Here is a 20,100-nt window from a genome sequence, read left to right as displayed (position 1 = left end):
CTATAGTACTTCAAATATTTTGAAGTGGGATGAACAAAGGCATGAAAAAGGAAGAGCTCTTTCAGTTAAACTACAACAATTGTCAGTTAAACACATATAACTAGCATCTTACACTGCACCATACCAGAGAGACTCTTAGAAAAGTTCTTACATTAGTAAGGTACTGTGTAAAAGCAGAATGTTTCTTCTAAGACACTTCCATGTGTACCTTCCCCTAATTTCAGCAAAATCTCTAAACAGCGTATCAACTAGCAACAACTTGACAGAGCAGACACAGACACATTTTATTTAACTCAAAAACATCTGTCCCCTAATGTCCAGGTCTGTTTCATCTAAAACTTCATCTTTTAACCATACAGAGCTTTCAACTTTTAACTGACAATGAAAGAAAACAAAGGCAAGAAAAAAAAGTACATGTCTATAAGTAACACATAGGTTAATTTCAAATTTAATAATTAATTATTTAATTTCTGAATTAGAGGGTTTATTTTTACATTTTTAAATAAAGTTAAGCTAAAGTTACTTAATTTCACACTTAGAATGCATGGCCCCATTCTTTCACTGCAATCTACTACAGGATGATACACATAGGACAGTTTATTTTTAAATGCAACCTACAAATTAGTCCAATACATATACATATTCATTAAGACTGATCAATGTAATCAAAGATGTCCTTGAAAGTATTCTCAAGGAAGACATTAAATCAGCATAAAATAACTATTATAAGCCACATAGCAGAAGGAAAAAGAGGTTACTGTATATTGAAATACTTCTTCAACACTGTGAAAACTCAAAGTTTGTACATTTCTAGAAATGTATTCTAAAGATCATGGCCTTGCAAACTAAATTGTAATGTACAGAATAAAAACTATTTGTATATGCCTAATATTCAGATATAAGTGTACTTCTTCACTAAACCTGAAACACTTTACTTACAAAGGTAAAAAATACCTTCATTCTCAACATGACTAATTCACTAAACATAAAATGAAAATGAAAATGTTTGAACATGAGAATTTTCATCTATTATAGAGAACAGTAAGTATAGAATCATATCTAATTTTATGTGCTGAACAGCCATTTTCCCAATTTAATTACATGGCAGTTATTAACACACAAGATCCAACAGAAGTCCACAAAGCATAGCTTTCAGAAGAGTAGCATAGTTCTTGTATGCCATCAGCAATACCTTAGAAAAGAAAGACAAAGTACCATGTGTTTTCTGTACACTTAAACATTCTATGATATAACCACAATATAATGATATTTCGAGTACATACACCAAGCAATCCTTATCATTGAATCTTCTACACAATTAGAGCAGTGGGAAAAAAATTCTGCAAATAGTAAAAAATAATAATCTCTTTGCACTGATAATTTCATCCTTCAGTTTTACTGATGACTAAGAAGTTTATTCTAGCTTAATGCTGATTTTATAATTATCTGCTCTTGGTCATATAAAGAAAGATTCTCTCCTCTTCCCTCTCACTTTCCTCACCACTGACCCTCACAGCAGCAGATACTAATGAAAACATGTTGACCTATACTGTAGCAGGAAAGAGATGGAACAAGATGTTTAAAGCAGTAGGAGAAAAGTATCAGTGTTCAGAGCAAAAGTGAATGCATACACTTAATGGAAAAAAAAAAAAACCAAACTATTGAGATAACAATCTCAGTTTGTTTTTATCTTTGTGTGATTTACTTTTTAAAATCAGGAAAAGGAAAGTGGTATTAACTCATAATTTATAAGGCACAGCATCTGTCTAGCTATAATCCCTGGCATTCATAACTTCACAATCAAGACAGATACTACGAATAGGTTTGGAAAAGAATATAAAATCTCAAATGTTTTTAAGAAGAGCTTTCTTCATGCAAGAGATCATACATAGTTTGGGGCAATTATAATTATTAACAAAGGCTGTGAGTCCAACATGGTAAAATTCTTTCTAGGAAAAGGCGTTTAAGTATAGAAAACTGATGAGCAGGAACAACATTTTGCATTTGACATGATATAGAATTAGAAAGCAATTAAACTGAAGTGGTGTGATCAGAGAAAGATCCTAGTCAAACTGGAAGTATATTTTTGAAGGAATAAAATTTAAGAACCTAGATAAGGCTGTGGTAACCTGTAAAGAAGAACAAGCATTTGAAGGTTTTTACAAACAAACAGCAAAGTTTAGACACATGCAATCTGAAATTTCATAGATTGGCTATGCAATTTGACACACAAATTAGTCTTGAAAAGAAAGAGTAGGTCGGCTGCAGTAACCAAAAACGGGTAAGAAGGAAGTGTCTGTGAAGAGAACTGAGATCAGCTTTAAAATTATTTATTCAAGCTCTAAGTAGAGTATCTATAAGAAGATGAGCACAGTCAAGACAAGATGTCCTAGGAATCAGGGACAGGAAAACTAGATATGTGAGTCATCACAAGAAACAAAAAACACAATCCTGACCAAATCTGTGTGTCAGATCACTTACATCAAGTAAATAAAGAATTTTAGGCAGTAAATCTCTTGCACACAGACTGAAACGAGATGATGGCAGGCAATCTACCAAATAATATGAGATATTTGAAGACAAAGTCACAAATGGATAACAGTTTCTTGTAGTTGATCATGACTACAGAGCCATATTCAGTAACTGAAATGAGCGTGAACAAATTGTGTACATATGTGGTTCAGGAAGAAGAACAGAGAGAGGGAGTAAGAAATAGTGGAACCATACAGTTTTAAGAGGAAATCACTAACAGAACAGAAGTTGGAATGGATGTGTTTCAAAGGAAAGGAAGACAGAATTAACTCAATATTGGTATACACCATGTATCCAATTAGGCTTATAGGATTGCTTTGTACAAAATGCATTAAAAATGCAGAAAAAAAAATGCAGGCTTATGTTTGTCAAACACAAAATAAATAGAAGAATACTTTATTTCTAAGGACTGCAAATAGGAGAAAAAATGCACTGATATATTCCATCTAACACTGTATTTATGAATCTGCATAGAGAGTTCAATAAAAGGTTATAAAGCTGGCCATAGTTTTTTATGTTCATCTTAATGAATCATCTACAAATGCCAACTACCTAAAGAAAAAAATAGCAGTATGAAACTGTTTCTTAATTAAAAGATATTCTTCCTGTTACGTACATTATTCTAAATCTAAGATGAAAACCTAATTTTATTAATTTTTCACACTTTGGGCAGTTTTATAGAATGAGTTTGCTATTATACATGAAAGTGTGTTTTGTTAGTGTCACTGCTGACCTTAAGTCAGTACCTATAAACATAAAAAAAAAATCTTTCATGTTCTTCTTTGGCATTATAGAACAAGAAAAAGTAAACTACTTTCCTTCAAGCTACAAACAAAGTTTGCTAAGCAATCATAAATTAGACACCAGTAGTAAGCTCAGGCAAAAGAGAACAGAATCAAAAAGAAAAAAAGTCTCACTGCATAACTGAAGTAACTACTGAATTGCCTTTTTTCACTCTTTTTCTTGTTTTTTTCAAGGGTATTACGTTTTTCCTCAACTGAAGTGCTACTTATATTATTGTCAGAAACATTCACTGGAGTGGAAGCAGCTAAAACTTACTTTTGTTTGTGGTATCTCATGTTAGCCAGTGAAGTGTAATGTTAAAAAATGGCAAACTTTGTTAAAAAGGAAAAATAATTTTATTAAAGAACCCATAAGCCCTCACGTAACACAGTATGACAAAACATATAGTACTAAATTGTCATGCTATCAGATATGCACTACTAACACTGATGAAAGCCTATTTAATCTACTAAATTTATTTCAATGTAGTTACTGATATGAACAAAAGTGGCACAAAAAAAATGAGGAAATTAAACTGTAAACTGTGAAAAACAGAATAGGATGATGTAATATTAGAAGGAATTTCTCACAAGAATCCTGTGCTGAATTAGAGCAACTTTCCAGCGATATGCCATTTCCTTCCTGTGCCACTCCATACTCCCTGAAAATATATAAAACGGAATGGGGTTTACAGTAGATGGAGTCATGTTAATGTTCAGTTACTCTCTAGGCTTTACGATACCTTAAGAGCATATAACAACAAAAAAAAAATCTTATTACACAAATAGATTTACTTTTAGTTATGATTCTTGCCTGTAGGAACCATAATTGTAATTGGTATAGCACTGCAGACAAACCTGACGCTACCAAGATACAGTCAATGAATGTACTGAAACAACTGTCTGCAGCTCGCCATGTGCTGAAATACCTTTCAGCAACATCACACTGTTAAGAATCACTCAGACTAGAAAACCTCTTCTTTAAAGAATAAGACTCAAAATTGAGCTACATTTTCTGAGGCAGAAAACTCGATGAGGAGAATTAACTTGATTTTGGAGCAACCAAACTTACAAGTACATGGAACAAAATTCTGGCCTAATTTGAATCAATTTGCTATCATTGACTTCAGAAATCTGTTGTTCAAGTCAAAATGCGGGAAAACACTAGAACTCCATTCCACACAGTGTTGTCCATTTATTATCAGACAGCATTTCAGAAAACAATCTGCAAGCGACTCTTAAGTATCTTCTCCTTACTCATATCTAAAAAGCAAAAAATTGTAAGAGTATCCACAAAAGATCTAGGAATGGTTGGCAGAAAATGAACTTTGAAAATAGATCTAAGGTCCAAATTCAACATTTTAATATTTTTGTGTACCAATTTGGACTACAGAGACTTTAAGTATCAGTACCTTTACAGGATGGGAATTACAGCTGCCTGCCGCACTCTCCTTCCCAGCAGTATCAGCCAAAGCTCACATTTCCAGTCTGTGATATCTGGTAAAAAATTGAATGGAATGCCATGTCACTGCTCTGCAGATTTCTGTAAATGAAGTATCTGCGCTTTTTTGCCTATGTAATGACTACAAGACCTCATATGTTGCCTCTTCTCTAACAAGCATTTCTGATTTAAACTCATTCTCTCAGGTCTAAGAGTTAAGATTTTTAGGGATGTATGGACTAAAATGCTTTGCAGCTCATTTTGAGAAATAGTGAATACTTGAGAAACTCCAATGCTGTATTCAATTCCCTGGCAAAAACATGCCACCTTTGTTTTTAACCAGTATACCTACAATATCATTGCTAAAGAGAAATGGAGACTTTTAAAGTTCCAAGGCACTCTTGAACTGGATGAACACCACTAAAAGCATTTCATTTGTTCATCTTAGTAACTGTTCATCCACTACAAAAGTAATGTAAAGGATTAATGTATTAAAGGAAATTAAAACAGAAGTTTAAACAAAGCTACCATAGGATGACTCAAAGGTTAAATTGGATTCCACAATGCAAGGCCTACAAAATATCCCTGATAAAACTGGAAAATAGAAATTACTGTAATCTTTACATTTGTATCTGCAATCTTTAATCTTACGTAATAATAAAACACTACACTTTTCCTAAAGAATACTTATACTCATAATGCTTTAACTATGTGCTTTGGCATCTTTGATTTGATCATAGGACTTTTGATTTTAGTTTATTTTTGTAATATGTAGGCACAAAAATTAAGTCGTTATTAAAAATAATTCTAATACACTTTTGCAGGGAAGTAAATTATTGGGATTTTCTTGTTTGAAGTTTAGTTCTTTAATGAATAAAAGCCCTGTATACTACTGGTTACTACGTGAACTATCCTATCTTTAAGGGGAACAATTTAAGAGCTACATAACATTAACATCAAGAATTTTCTTCTCAGTACTAGTTGTGTTCCAATTAGACTTATGAATAAAAGTACAGGCTGTATTTTAGAGTCTAACAAATTCAAATAGTCTCCATGAAAACAATACAAGAGTTAAAAAGCAGAAAAAAAAATCTTAAAAAAATAAGTAACAAACTTTTGTACGTACATATGTGTACATTTTCTGATTCTCTAAATCTTCTTTTCAAATACATAATCAGCAACTTTATCAGATGCTTCCTCAAGTTTCAAACTTTGCAAGAGATGGAAACTGACCGAGCATTAAATTCATTCTAAAATGCTACTGCTGTAACTGCAATAGGAATTGACCTAGTCATGAGACAAGGAAAATATTCAGAAAACTCAATTCATGTATTACAAAAGGAGATTTATCTTATTGGCTTTCCTTTTTTTTTTTTTTTTTTTTTTTAAGCAAAGTATGTAGGTAAAGTGAAACCATGTAGATTGCTGCATTTCAAGGAACACATGAAGTTCTGTGGGCTGTGGATTTCTTCAGTTGCAACAGCAGCTTTTAGACAATTCTGGTTTTTGACGGTAAGAGAAATGTCTTCTCAAAAGTTGCAGAGAACATGCACATTTTCTTTTTAGGTATGATGGCAATAATTTACGTTAGGTGTGAGTGTATATATTATATATTTAATGATTCATTCTACAAGTTCAGTGAATCAGCTGAAAAAGTTTATTTTCCTTATTTTTTGTAGGAAGAAAAACCTTTTCTCTTGGTAGAAAAACTAGTAACAGCTCTGTGTCACTCCCAGTACCTTCTCTATATTCAGTAAAAACTTAAAAATAATTAGTGTGATCATGAGATGCATGGCTTGCTTCACCCTTTACATTAGGTGGTCTGTAAACGCATTGAATAAATATATAATACTCAAGCTCAATGCAGAAATGCTCATACCTAGACTTTCTCTCCAGAAAATTCAAAAAATATTCCTAGTATTTTTAATGCAGATTTATCTGCCATTTAAAATGTGTTCTGGTTTTATTTAGTGAGAGGGGGCTACAGTGGTAGCTTCTGTAGGAAACTGCTAGAAGTTGTTCTCCTTTGTCCAGTGGACTTGGTCGGGCCTAGGGTGGACGCACTGCTGGCCAAGGCCGAGCCAACTGGTAGCATAATGTTCCGTGATAACGCCTCTGCAATAATGTATTTAAGAAAGGGAAAATAGAGAAGAAAAAAAAAAAAAAAAAAAAAAGAAGAAGATGTGAAGATGCTGAGCGGGGGCAGAGAGGAGGAGGTGCGAGCCTTGTGGGCCCCCACTCGACTGCAAGGAGTGGAGAGATGAGATGTGAAGAGAAGCCAAGAGGCATCTGCCTGCCAATTGTGATTAATTTCTTGTGAGAGGAATGGCTGCAGACGCCAAGGTCAGTGAAGAAGGAGGGGGAGGAGTAATGCAACGCCTGGCCAAGATTCCCCTGCAGCCTGTGGTGATGACCATGGTGGAGCAGGCTGTCCCCCTGCAGCCCATGGAGGTCCATGGAGGAGCAGAGATCCACCTGCAGCCTGTGGAAGACCCCATGCTGGTGCAGGTGGATGCCTGAAGGAGGCTGTGGCCTGTGGAGGGACTGCACCCAGTGAAAGAAATTACCCACGCTGGAGCAGTTTCATGAAGGACTGTAGCCCGTGGGTGTGACCCCATGACAGAGCAGGGGAGGAATGTGAGGAGTTCTTCCCCCAACAATGAGGGAGCAGCGGTGTGAAGCTATGTGTGATGAACTGACCATAAACCCCCTTCTCTCTTCCCCCCTGTGCCACTCCTCAGGGGAGGTTATCTTGTTCTCTGTCTCATTATCCTGCTTTAGTTTTAGTAATAAATGAGTAATTTTCCCCAAGGTGACTCTGTTTTGCCCATAACAGTCACTTTAAGGATTTCTCCCTGTCCTTATCTCAAACCTCAAGTCTTTTTTCCTTATATTATCTCTCCCTATTCTCTTGGGGGGGGGGGGGGGGGCGGGGAGACACAGAGAGAGAGAGACGGAGCGAGAGGGAGAGACGGAGCGAGAGGGAGAGACGGAGCGAGAGGGAGAGACGGAGCGAGAGGGAGAGACGGAGCGAGAGGGAGAGACGGAGCGAGAGGGAGAGACGGAGCGAGAGGGAGAGACGGAGCGAGAGGGAGAGACGGAGCGAGAGGGAGAGACGGAGCGAGAGGGAGAGACGGAGCGAGAGGGAGAGACGGAGCGAGAGGGAGAGACGGGGCGAGAGGGAGAGACGGGGCGAGAGGGAGAGACGGGGCGAGAGGGAGAGACGGGGCGAGAGGGAGAGACGGGGCGAGAGCCAGAGGGAGAGAGAGACAGAGAGTCTGGTCCTGATCAGGACTAAACTACAACAAAATTACTTGATGGAGTTGATGGAGATGGATGCCTAGTTACCCTGCCCGGTTTGTATTTTGACACTCCAGGACTGTCTTCCTACTTCTGCAAATACCATAATTTAAACTTCATATATATCATAAAGTCTAACTCCCTCATCTACACGTTTGTTTAGAATTTTGATTATAGTTTGTAATGGAACACTGTCTATCCAGTGCCAAATATTTTACTAAATATATGAAATGGGTGTACTATGTCAAAAATGCTTACTTATTATAATAATACATTTACTTTTAAGAAAAGATCAAAATATGAAATGTAAACTTGTTTCAGATCCCATTTAATACAGTTGGTTTGGAGAAATTTGATGACAAAAGATTCGGGAAAGATAACTGTAAATGTCCGGGGCTGCAACATTTTTCTCATATTTTTTCTTCAGTATTAAAATGGATATAAACTTCAGGTGAATGTACTGACTAATGTACATCTTTCAGTGAACCAAATATGCATTTAAACAAATCCAAACACCACCATACTACAGCTACTCCAGTTGTTAGAGAAGAATGAAAACATTTGGGTACTAATGTATTTATTGCCAATACAGTTAATATGATCTACCAGATAACAGGAAAAGTATTTCTGCAGAGAAATTACATCTGTTGTTCCAACGAACAAGCTAGTATGCCATAAAAAAAATGTATATACTATTGCAGTAATACAACTTTTTCAACTTTTTCGCTGAAGTTTCCCTCTCCCACACATAGCCACAAACAGAAATTTCCTTCTAGAAGTTGTAAGGTTATATATCCATTCCATCATTTTACAAGAGACTGAAGGTCTTATTTTTATTGGAAGACTATTTTAAATTTTTAATGGAAATTATCTATTCCTTGTATCTTTAAAATAATATATGAAAAAAATAGATACATACACACATCTAATCAGAATGATTATATTCTCTGATAATTTTGGCATACTCCTATATTTCCCATTGTTACACAAATTAGTGGATGTCCATTATTGGTTATGTATCCCGTACTTTATCATAAACTTTCACAGTATGAAGTAATATTTTGTAATATGTTATGTGAAATCTAAAAATATTTAAAAGAGAGGATTTTCCCATAATGAGAATGGTTTTGCTGAAGAGAATATATCATTGTTTTTGTAACTGGCATCAGGTATTTGAAAATAGTTGACTGCTCATTTCTTTGTCAATATTTATCTAGGATGAAGAGAAAAAATTTAACAGTACAGCAAAGATATAGAGTCTACAGGACTTTTTTAATTATTTCTCCTCTAAAATTTTAATTTTAAGAAAGACTTTGAAGTTGTTTCTGCTCCAGTATATGGTATTTAGGTGGAGCTGAGGTGTTTTTAATATTAAAAAAAAAAAAATATTTAGAACAAAACAAGCAATAGAAATCCTTCCTAAAATTGAAGTCACCTTCCAAGTAGCACACTTGAAGTTCTACCTCTATAAAGTGTCAATATCTACACTGAAGATTTCAATTTAATTATTTTTTTCTAAAATTCACTCTAAGAATCTGGTACACCTGGAAAAAAAGTAAGATAACACAGGAGACATGAACATATATTGTTAATTCTTTAAGAACATACATTGGTCATGAAGAATAGAAGGAAGAATCAGATCAAGAGCTCAAAAGAAAAAAAAGTAGCAGGACATTGTGTGTAACTGATGTTTTTCAGAACTATGCTCAATGAGCATACTCAAACTCACAAACTTAGGTCAATCAACCTATCAAACCGGAACTGGCAGCCTATACATTGATATTCCTGAAGTCACATTTTAGTTGAGTTCCTTAACATCAGTATAGCATTAATGACTTCATATCCAAAGCATTCCCCTCTGAGAGGTAGACTGCTGAATTGAAATTTAATAAAGAAGAGAATGTAAATATTTATAGTTATGCAGTAGTGGCAGATCAAGTGCATTCACTTCATTTTTTTAAAGAAAGTACAGTTCACTATAAAAGACACAAGAGTATTTCAAACATTTTTAAATGATGCTGATTTTCTTCCCATGTTTGCTTTCTACCTCAGTTGTGCAGTATTTCCTCTTTCTAAGCTACTAAAAATGAAAGTGAAGAAAATAATTTGTGGAAGAGAAGGTCCACATACATTAAAAATTACTTAGTCTAGCTGCTGTTACACACAGGAATAGAGAACAGAAAAAGGGAGAAAAATTATTGTGGAGTTATTTATAGCACTGAAGTTCTTCATAGCTAATATGTAACTGAACAGAAAATCATAGAATCATAGAATGGTTTGGGTTGGAAGGGAAAAACTCTCTGCCCTGGCAGGGACAGCTTCCACTAGATCAGGTTGCTCAAAGCCCTATCCAACCTGGCCTTGAACACTTCCAGGGATGAGGCATCCACAACTTCTGTGAGCAACCTGTTCCAGCACCTCACCATCCCCACAGTAAATAATTTCTTCCTTGTGTCTAACCTAAACCTACCCTCTTCCGTTTTAAAGGCAAAATGTTTCACTTATGTGAATCAAGTCAGCCGTAATTCTGTAGAGGCAAGTGCAAAAATATTCAAAAGCTTGTAGTTTGCAAAAGAACTCCTACTTTTATATATATATATATATACACACACACACACACATATATAACCACACACATATGTGTGCAATTTCACACGGTTTTAGAAAGGCATTTGAGTAAACCTTTTAAACTAAATTGTCTAAGTTAGACAATTACATTTGTTTAATTGCAAAATTAAATTGTCTAAATTGTACAACTAAATTAAACAATTTAGTTATCATTTTTAGTTAAAAGCAGAAACTTGTATAGTAGAAGCTAGTCTTCAGACACTTGCTCAGTGCTTTGAAAGCAAAAGGTAAACTTACATGAAAAACAACTATCCTATTCTTCCAGAATCCAAGGCAAACAACTGGCATGTTCATTTACAATCTGCCTTAGAAAACAAACCCTATGACTTGACAGTAATTTATTTAAAAGGCAGTTTTATTATACCCCTCTAATATGACAAGTTATCCTCATTAAGACACTGCATGTTGTGGAACTAGATTTACAATAGTCTTGCAAAAATGTGCTCTGAAAGACACATTAATAACAATTTTCCCTTTAGCATTACATTGTACTGTAGTCTTCTGTACTGAGTTAGAAACACTGGTGTTTATATTTTTTAAGCCTTTTATCACTACATCATATATTGAAGATCCGGAGGAAAGCAAACACTAACGCTCTTATTCTCTACCACAATAATACATTCTAAATACTGGCAATTGTGAATTTCAGTTGAAAACAGAAACTATAAGTTGCTTTTTTGTTCTCCTACAAAATGCCGATCATATAACAGCTTTTCTCAGTAAGAATGGCTTTTATTTCAGTTTACAACATATTCCAGTAACAAAATCAAGAACTAATGTGCATTCATAAAGTACATATCTTGCTTACACAAGACTGAACTTTGCAATATATGTTACCTCTATTTGTTGTTAGACTACAAAGCTTTCACCTCCTGCTTTGGGACAGAACAAGATGGTACTCCACAACATATTTATGTTATGCAGAACAGCATCAGAATAAACCAAAATGTAGCTGAGGCAGATGCAACTATAAAGTAAATAGAGATGCTGCCCAGTCACAAATTCAAGTTGAGACACAGACTGTCAGGGTGCTAACACCAAGAACTTCAAACGCTCATAAGAAGATCCTTGTCTAAGTGAGGACTTTGTGATACAGTCCTCCTCTGCTGCTCCAACATTTTTTTCCCCTTTTTTTTTTACTGCCTCTCATTAAAATAGTGACTCCTTGGCAAAGAATATCCAAAGGAAGTACTGCGTCCCTATGAAATTCACAATTAACATAGAAATGAAAAAGAAGATCTGTAGAAAAGTCACAAATCAGAACTAGAACTCCGCTAAACTTAGCATATCACTACACAGACTACAGGATTTAGGAAATGAACAAGCCCTAAGAAGCACAAACACATTTTAGCCCTATAAAAATGCTATTGTTCTTAATACGAGGATCCAGAAAGTTTATTTGGGTTTTTTTTCCTAGTGACAGCTAGTGGCTACTTATATACTACTAAAAAGATCAGAAACTGTCTACAACTCACATGACAATAAGCCTAGGAAGCCACGTTGTTTGGGGGATGCTGGGAAGAGCCTTTTAATAAGTTAGGTTTTATTTTTAATTGGAGGGTGCTGTTAAGGTGAGGAGATCAAGGTAAGGAAAAACTATTAGACTTTCTTGTTTAAAGTTTCAAAGACATACCCCACTCAGAAACCTGAAAATTATACAGTTTCAATTGCTGGCAACTGACATTCACTTCTCCTTAATGGTAGAGAAGTTTAATGAATTTTCAAAAACTAATTTTAAAAAAAGAAGCTGAATGTACGGTCTTTATCAAAACTAGATTATTGTTTAGACAACTTTAACTATCTCAATATTAATACTACTATAAATTTAAAATTTCAATACAGGAAATAATGATAATATGCCTGGAAGATGGTAGAAATATGATGAGCTAAAATATAAAATATTACACTTCAGAAATTTCATTAGTAAGAAAACAAACTCCACCAGAAAGTAGGCAAAATACATTTATTACTTATGCTTGTACATTTCTAAACTGGTAAGAAGTCATTATTTTAGTTAATCTAAAGAGATTTTTATGAAGAATTCTATTTTGATTTGTTATTGCAATATTCTTGTTTTGATGTATTGGTAATTCATACTGATCTGTTATCCCCGAAAAAGGTAGGAGACAAAATTATTACAAAAACACACTGTTCTTCATCAAATAGTAAGGCAGCGTATTTCTCAATATACCTTATTCCATTCAAAGTGACCACTGGATTTTTCCAACGTACTAAAATAAGCAAAACTCATATTAAAAAAAAAATCCAAAACACTTTAAAGTGATCCCACTGCACAAGGAAAAGTCAAATGTGGTAAACTGGAGTGAGTCCAGACGAGTGCCATGAAGATGATGAGAGAACTGGAGAACCTTTCCTATGAGGACAGGCTGAGAGAGTTGGGGCTGTTCAGCCTGGAGAAGAGAAGGCTCCAGGGACACTTTATAGCAGCCTTCCAGTACCTCAAGGGGGCCTACAGGAAAGACAGGGAGAAACTCTTCAGCAGGGCCTGTTGTGACAGGACAAGAAGTAATGTTTTTAAAATAGAAGGAAGCAGATTCAGACATAAGGAAAGAAATTTTGAGAATGAGGGTGCTAGAACACTGGAACATGTTGCCCAGAGAGGTGGTGGATGCCCCATCCCTGGAAACACTCAAGGCCAGGTTGGACAGGGCTTTGAGCAACTTGATCTAGATGGAGATGTCCCTGTTCCATGCAGGGGGATTGGACTAGACGACCTTTGAAGGTCCCTTGCAAGTCTAACTATTCAATTATTCTATTAGGCTGAGAGAAATTACTGCAATCAACATGACGATATTAGAACTAAAAACATATAAACACTGCTAATTAAAATAAAACGCATGCTGCTGTTTTACCAAAATTTAAACTGTGGTGGTTTCAGCTTTTAGTTGTTGTCTATTACTTAACATAGGATATCTTTGGCTTTGCGTATTTTTATTTACAACTTGACTGCATATACATCACAATAAAATAGAAGGCTTGGACAGTTCTCTCTCTTTCGTTATTTTCTATTAGCCACAAGTACTAAGAAGAAACTGTCAACATCTCCCTACTAAAAACACGTTAAATATTCTATTACATGTATATTTGGACTATCATTAGTCTATCATTAACAGGTAAGAGCTGACAGCGTTGCAGTTCAAGCTGAAATAGCTTACACTGCTAACGTTCTGAAGACTTCATTATTATATTAAGTAATATCATTATATTGTTAAATGTTATCTAAAATACTTCCTTTAAACGGAAAAGTAGTCATATCTTCTTAATCGGTTTATCTGGCATTTAGATAACTTTCCAGTTACCACAATTTGGTAGCCATGTACAACACCCAACTGCTTGTTTTTAGTTTGGACAGCAAAAGGAAAGCTCAAGTACCAAATAACCAATTGGTTATTTGAGAATGAACAGTCTCACAGTCATCACTCCTAACTAGATTCAAGGACATCGTCAAGTAGAAAGTGGAAAATTAGAATACCTTTAACCATTAACAATACTTAATTGTCAATAAAAGCATGGAGTTCTTTAGGTCTCAATGCTACAAAGTGTGAGTAATTGCAAAGAATGAATCATAGATGGGCTGCTAAGTGTATGAGCCAATGATTATATGCAAGACAATTATGATCTTGTTATAGAGGCTATTAAAGGAAAGTAGAGCTGATAATTAAATATTGTATTACTAACCCTCTGAAGGACAACCTTGTCAATATTAGTTAATTCAGAAAATAAAAGTATATCATTCAGAATGAGTCTTTTCATTTGTAAGCAGCAATAACTTAATTTTGAAAGCAAAAATTTTTTAAGTGTCAGAAAAATACACCTGTAAAACAGATTTGTTCAATATTGAACTAATTTATAAGGCAAGAATAATATTAAATCTTTACTGTACAAGATTTTGAAGGCACATATATGTATTAGTTAACATACTTCTGATGCACAGAAGTCACAGAGATACATCAATTCACCTTAATTCAAGTGCTAGAGAGCCTTATCATCAAAATCGGTATTTTGTTTAATATAAGTTCTGTTTCACGCAGCTTGAAATAATGCTTGAAACATTTCCTCCATGACGTATGTAATATGTGACATACAAACACTTAAGAATATGAATATGTACTGCAAATGAGCTTTTATCAAGGCTATTGATAGTTCAATAGGGAAACAATATTTATATGAAATGAAATTGGAAATAATTCTTACTCAGATTGTTCTAAAGACACTCAGAATGTAATTGCACTCTAATAATTCAGCTAAATATTGTATTACCTGGCCATCCAGTGTTCCCACATACCTAATCACACTGGGAAATATAAACGCAATAGTTCTTCCAAAACAGCAAAACATAATCATTCCATTATCTCAAGATAGTGAAACTTAATTGAAGAAAATAAATTCTGTTATTAAAAAAAGTCACCAGTTTAAACAAATTAAATATAAACTTGTAGTGCAAGTGATACATCCATGGACACTCTAGTTAGAAGGATAAGAACATTCACACCTGGGAAGAGTTAAGAGTAAATATAAAATTCTCAAGAGTCCTGCTTTCACCATTAAGGTCAGGCCATGCATCCTCTATAGCATTTCACACACTGAAAACCATCATAACTATTACTGCAGTTTACTAAATCTAGGTAACCAGATTATTTACTATGAAATGCAGAAGTCTACCTTTTAATACAAGTAACGATACGCATGCTACCCTGATAGTAACTCTCTACACTGACTTTACACCATACAAAGAGTAAAATTCAAGATCATTTGCCTAGCATCCAACCCCTTTGAAATCGTTTTGAGCTACATACCTCTTCAGCAATATTTTTTCCCACAAATGTCAAGTGGCTGACCAAGTGTGGCAGACAAAATATAGCCTCATTAAAAAAAAAAAACCCCACACATAATTCATTCTTGCTAACTACACATCACAGACACAAAACTAACATAAAACAGACCTGGCCACTGTCATACAGTCATATTTGGATGGAAAGAAGTGCAGGAAAGGTTAGTTTTGTTTTGGTTTTTTTTTTTTCCTTCCTAAAGTTAAGCAAACGGCACACAATAACTCAACAAGGAAGAGCTATAAGGTCTTGCACCACTTAAGACAGCAACAAACAAAAAGCAAATAGTAAAAGTCACAAAATTTTAGTATTTGAAAATCTAATATAGCTCATTTTATAAATGTGATCCTATATTACTTCTCTATTAACATCTGTAGTAGAAGTGACTTAGGCTATTTTAATGAATAGCCTCAAGTAGTCATTCCAGTCTTGTTTTTATAAAGACAACAGCAGGAAGATCCATGACAGCAGTAACAACTACTGGGTAGAGAGTAGAAGTATTCTAGTTAGTACCTGAGTATTCAGAGGGAATGGATCAATTGCAAGTCTGATGTTTTAGCCTGAACAAAATTTTAAAATTAAGTCTCAGAAATCCTATCTATTCCTGTTTCGTTTATCTCACTACTATTTCCATGTAATATTGCTGTGATTAAGACAAGGCTGTTCCAACCCACATCTTCATTTCTGTAAATACCAGAGGAGAGATTGAGGTAATTTAGCTCAAAATATGCAATAATTCAAGCACGTAAAATAAGTATTTGCCCTAAAAGGCCAAAGATGGAAAAGTAAGACTGAATGATCTACTGAGATAAAAACAGTAACATTCACATTATCAGGTAACTTTCAAAAAAAATGAGAAATAATGTGTTTATTAATTAGACTTCTAGTATTAAAATACATTTTTAACATGGCTTTACTACACTAATTAATAATGGAGCTTCAAAACAGAGATATAGTAGCATACTGCTATCAAGTCTAAATAAATTCTCAGTAATTACCACTGGCCAAGGCAAAATGAAGTATAACTTCAACATACCAAAGATTTAACTGTTAAAAGGAGGATGAGTGAGCCAGAGAAGGCAGGGCACTTTCAGACCTCTGTCATCACTCTGGAACACCAAATTAGCATAAATCTATTCAGTATTTCCAGTGAAATATATGGAAAATTTATCACAATAAAATTTAATTTAAATCTCAAGTATAATTAATGAAAATCAGATCCATTACTCAGAAATCATATACAGAATATTTTGGTGCTGTACATTTTTCTCAATTACATTTACAGAAATGCAAAAATGATGTTGCACTGGGCTCAGAAGTTAACTTTTGAGTTTCCTGAATTTATTTATCTCTGCAGAATCTTTCACCATTGACATATTGATCTTCTCTTGTTGCTTATCAAATGACGATGATTTTTAACAACCATTATAAAAAGAAAATAGATATATGTAACTGCCAAACTATCAGTAGTTACAGGCAAAAGGCTTCTTCACATTATACTACAGAACCAATAGAAAACACATACTATAGTGATCATACAGTGATGATTTGAAAGTGAAAGTAGGGACTCCTAGCAAAAACTGCACCATACAGTATCATAAAAGTAATGAATTAAGGTACTGGCTCATCTCCCAAAACTGAGGCCCTTTATCAAGTTTTCTTTTAAAATACTTAGGCAGTCTTAGTATCAACACAAAGTTTATTTAAAATTTCTACATATGAGTTTCTGAAATTACAGTGACCAATTATTGGGTTTGGGTGTTTTTTTTGACTTCTTGTAAACTTTAGTTGAATTTTGAAACTTCAGGTCTTGCTTAGCAACTCTGCAGGTGAACTAAGGACTTGAAATACTTCAGTCTTGTGTTCGCTGCTAGAATTTGACAAGGTCTTAAGCAACACTAAAGAATCTACACAGAAAATATAGATTGGTCCAGAGGGACAGACAGATGAGTAGCCGTGTGTGGCAAGGGAACAGAGAAGAGCGCTACTCTACAAAATCATCACTACTGTATCTTCCTCTTCCTTCAGAGATATTCAGAAACTATACTGCATAAGTCTTCTATAGCTGTTCTCCCCCTTCTATACTGGTTCTATTGTCACTATATGACCTTGGTTACAGGGAGATTTCATCACTCCCCTTATGCTGTGATTTTTCTACATTTTCCTTCAGTCATCTAATAAAGCAGTAATAGTTATTGAAGGCAATCAACAATTGATTAAGAATACAATATTAATATTGCCAGATTTTTTTTTTTATTTAATTGTCTGCCTCTAAAGGAAACAAATGATTTTCCTATTTTAAGTAAAGTAATAGCTTCTGAAAGTCTCCAATGGGACACTCTTAAGAGCAAGCTTCTTCAAATGGTTGTGCACCTATAGTCCATTCACTTTATAAGTAACCATACAGCATCTACCCCAGAGAATTAAAACTTTTAAGATACTTTTTGAAGTGATCTGAGACTATGCATACAGTAAGAGGGCTTTGCTATCATTTAATTGCTGAACTGGATGGGATACAGCTTATTCTGCAGAATCAATACTGTTCAGACTATAAATTTGATACATGCTTTTAACCAAAATGTTACTTTTTATTGTATGATTTGTCCCTCGCCATCTTGCTTCTAATTTTTGGAATGGAAACTCTGATGCAAGAACTGCATCTTCATAGCCAAGTAAAATTACCTATTATCTTGAAAGTATTAACCAATAACATACAGGTTTTTATAATTACTGAAGACTAGTTTTAGAAGTATATCTATAGAGTATTACAAATCAGCTAACAGGGATCAAAATTACACACTAAGAAAACACATTTAACTCATGCTTTTGTAAATAAGTACACACTAAATATGCATATATTAAATAAGAACATAAAGTAAATGTATAAGAAAACACAATCTGATAATTTAAAGATTCATTACCTCTATGCATGTGTATCTTTTAAAAACAGGAAAACAAAGGAGTAAGTAAAACTAAGATTTTACTTTTACATTGGATTTTTTAATTGCTAAATATATGAATGTATGTTATTGTTTTTCATTTAGAAAAAAAAAAGTATTTGAGAAAAAGAAAATGAACCTAAGTTCATAAAAAGAGTAAAGATTTGTTTATCAAATGAAAGAGATGGTCATACCTGCTCAATATAATAAATCTAACTCTAAATCAAAACTGCATCCCGGCCTCTACATGCATCCATGTATGTATGAAAGAGAATGCAAGATGGAGAGCACACACATCTGCATCTAACAGGGAGACTGTATGCAGGGCTGTTTACTGGAAAAAAATCATCAAGTTGCATAAGTGTAAAGGAAAAGGTATATTATTAAGAATTATTGAAAGTGTAAAATTCTAAACATAGCATGCCATCACTTAAAACTACACACGAGTATATACTAATGTCCTCTGTGAAACCAAATAAAAAATATCAGCAAATGCACAGTCATTTCTCACTGACTTTGTATAAGCATTTTTTCCATGCTGCTTATACAGAAAACACTTAATACAGGACAAACAGATGAGTCTAAGGACTCTGCACCTGATCCAAAATCAAACTTAGAAATAAAGACCAACAAATAGGTCCAAGATATCATTCAAGTGAGTTTTCATACAAAATGGATTTCTTCTGTCTTGCAGCTTATTTCTTTAAGTCATCAATAAAATACCATGAAGAACCTCGATACTACATCGCTTCCATAAATCAAGCTCTCAAATTAATACTCCACTGTCTGCTTTCATTAGGCCAAAATCTTGAACATGGGGGCTTGAGGGGGAGAGACTATTGTTCTTACTCCTATTTATTCACACAAGAGGGTCATATTATATCAAAAACCCAAATTAAATTAGTTTTATGTTGGGTTTTTAAAACTTTTTAAAAATTCTTTTAGCTTAATTGCAACAAAATGACCAGCATTACCTGGTAAAATCCCAAACCATCGATGTTAAAGCAGTCATGGCTTTATTGATGTTGTAGTGCATACTCGGTGCAAGAGAATAATAGTGCAGTGCCATAAGCATAAGAGTCTAGCTCCTACTGAAAGCACATGAAAGGTTCTCATTAGTGAAACAAGAATGTGTTATAAATGCAGTTGTGCAAAATTAGAGTTAATCTTAATGAAAACAAAAATGTCAGATGAAGCATGAAAAAATTTAATTGCATGCACCTTATAAAACAAGGTGAGTTAAATCAGTTACAAATATTTAAGATATTTAAAATGGCACTTATCTCTGGTAAGTATTTAAATAAAATTAACACCAAATACATAAAATATAAAGTAACTTCAATATTTATTTACAATTTCAGGCCATTATTTGTACAGAAAAATACATTAATTTCCTTAAGTGAACAGTTCTTTCAAAAGGGGGATTTGTTACATAACTGACTTTTCAGTCTTGAGTCTTTATGCTCCCCTGATAGTATTCAAATATTAAAAATATTTGTGAAACTGATGCAAGTACAATAGCAAACAAAAATCCTCGGTGCTGGAAATTCTAGTCATTTTAGCTCTCTCTTAGGAGTGTCTTACAAATTATTACAAATGATCCTCTGATCTTGGGGTTTGATGAATAG

At 34.2% G+C, this 20,100-nt stretch overlaps 1 protein-coding gene across 6 annotated transcripts in view; it reads right to left on the bottom strand.

The window, feature by feature from the left end:
• The window catches only part of NOVA1 (NOVA alternative splicing regulator 1), a 152,586-nt gene that overhangs the window by 86,110 nt on the left and 46,376 nt on the right, over positions 1-20,100 (bottom strand). For 2 of the 6 annotated variants that reach the window (XM_086748011.1, XM_086748015.1), the window contains 2 exons: positions 4,727-4,811; positions 3,906-3,976 (listed from right to left, as the gene is read on the bottom strand). The exons of 2 other annotated variants lie outside the window; for them this stretch is intronic. The gene's annotated coding sequence lies outside the window, so the exon portion shown is untranslated. The remainder of the gene's footprint in view (positions 1-3,905; positions 3,977-4,726; positions 4,812-20,100) is intronic. 2 more of the 6 variants (XM_086748014.1, XM_086748016.1) reach the window with 1 other exon arrangement.

This window comes from Chlamydotis macqueenii, chromosome 5, assembly GCF_036417535.1.
Source record: "Chlamydotis macqueenii isolate bChlMac1 chromosome 5, bChlMac1.mat, whole genome shotgun sequence".
Classification (NCBI taxonomy): domain Eukaryota; kingdom Metazoa; phylum Chordata; class Aves; order Otidiformes; family Otididae; genus Chlamydotis; species Chlamydotis macqueenii.
The sequence above is the reverse complement of the archived record's forward strand: the minus strand, read 5'-3'. Positions and strand labels throughout refer to the sequence as shown.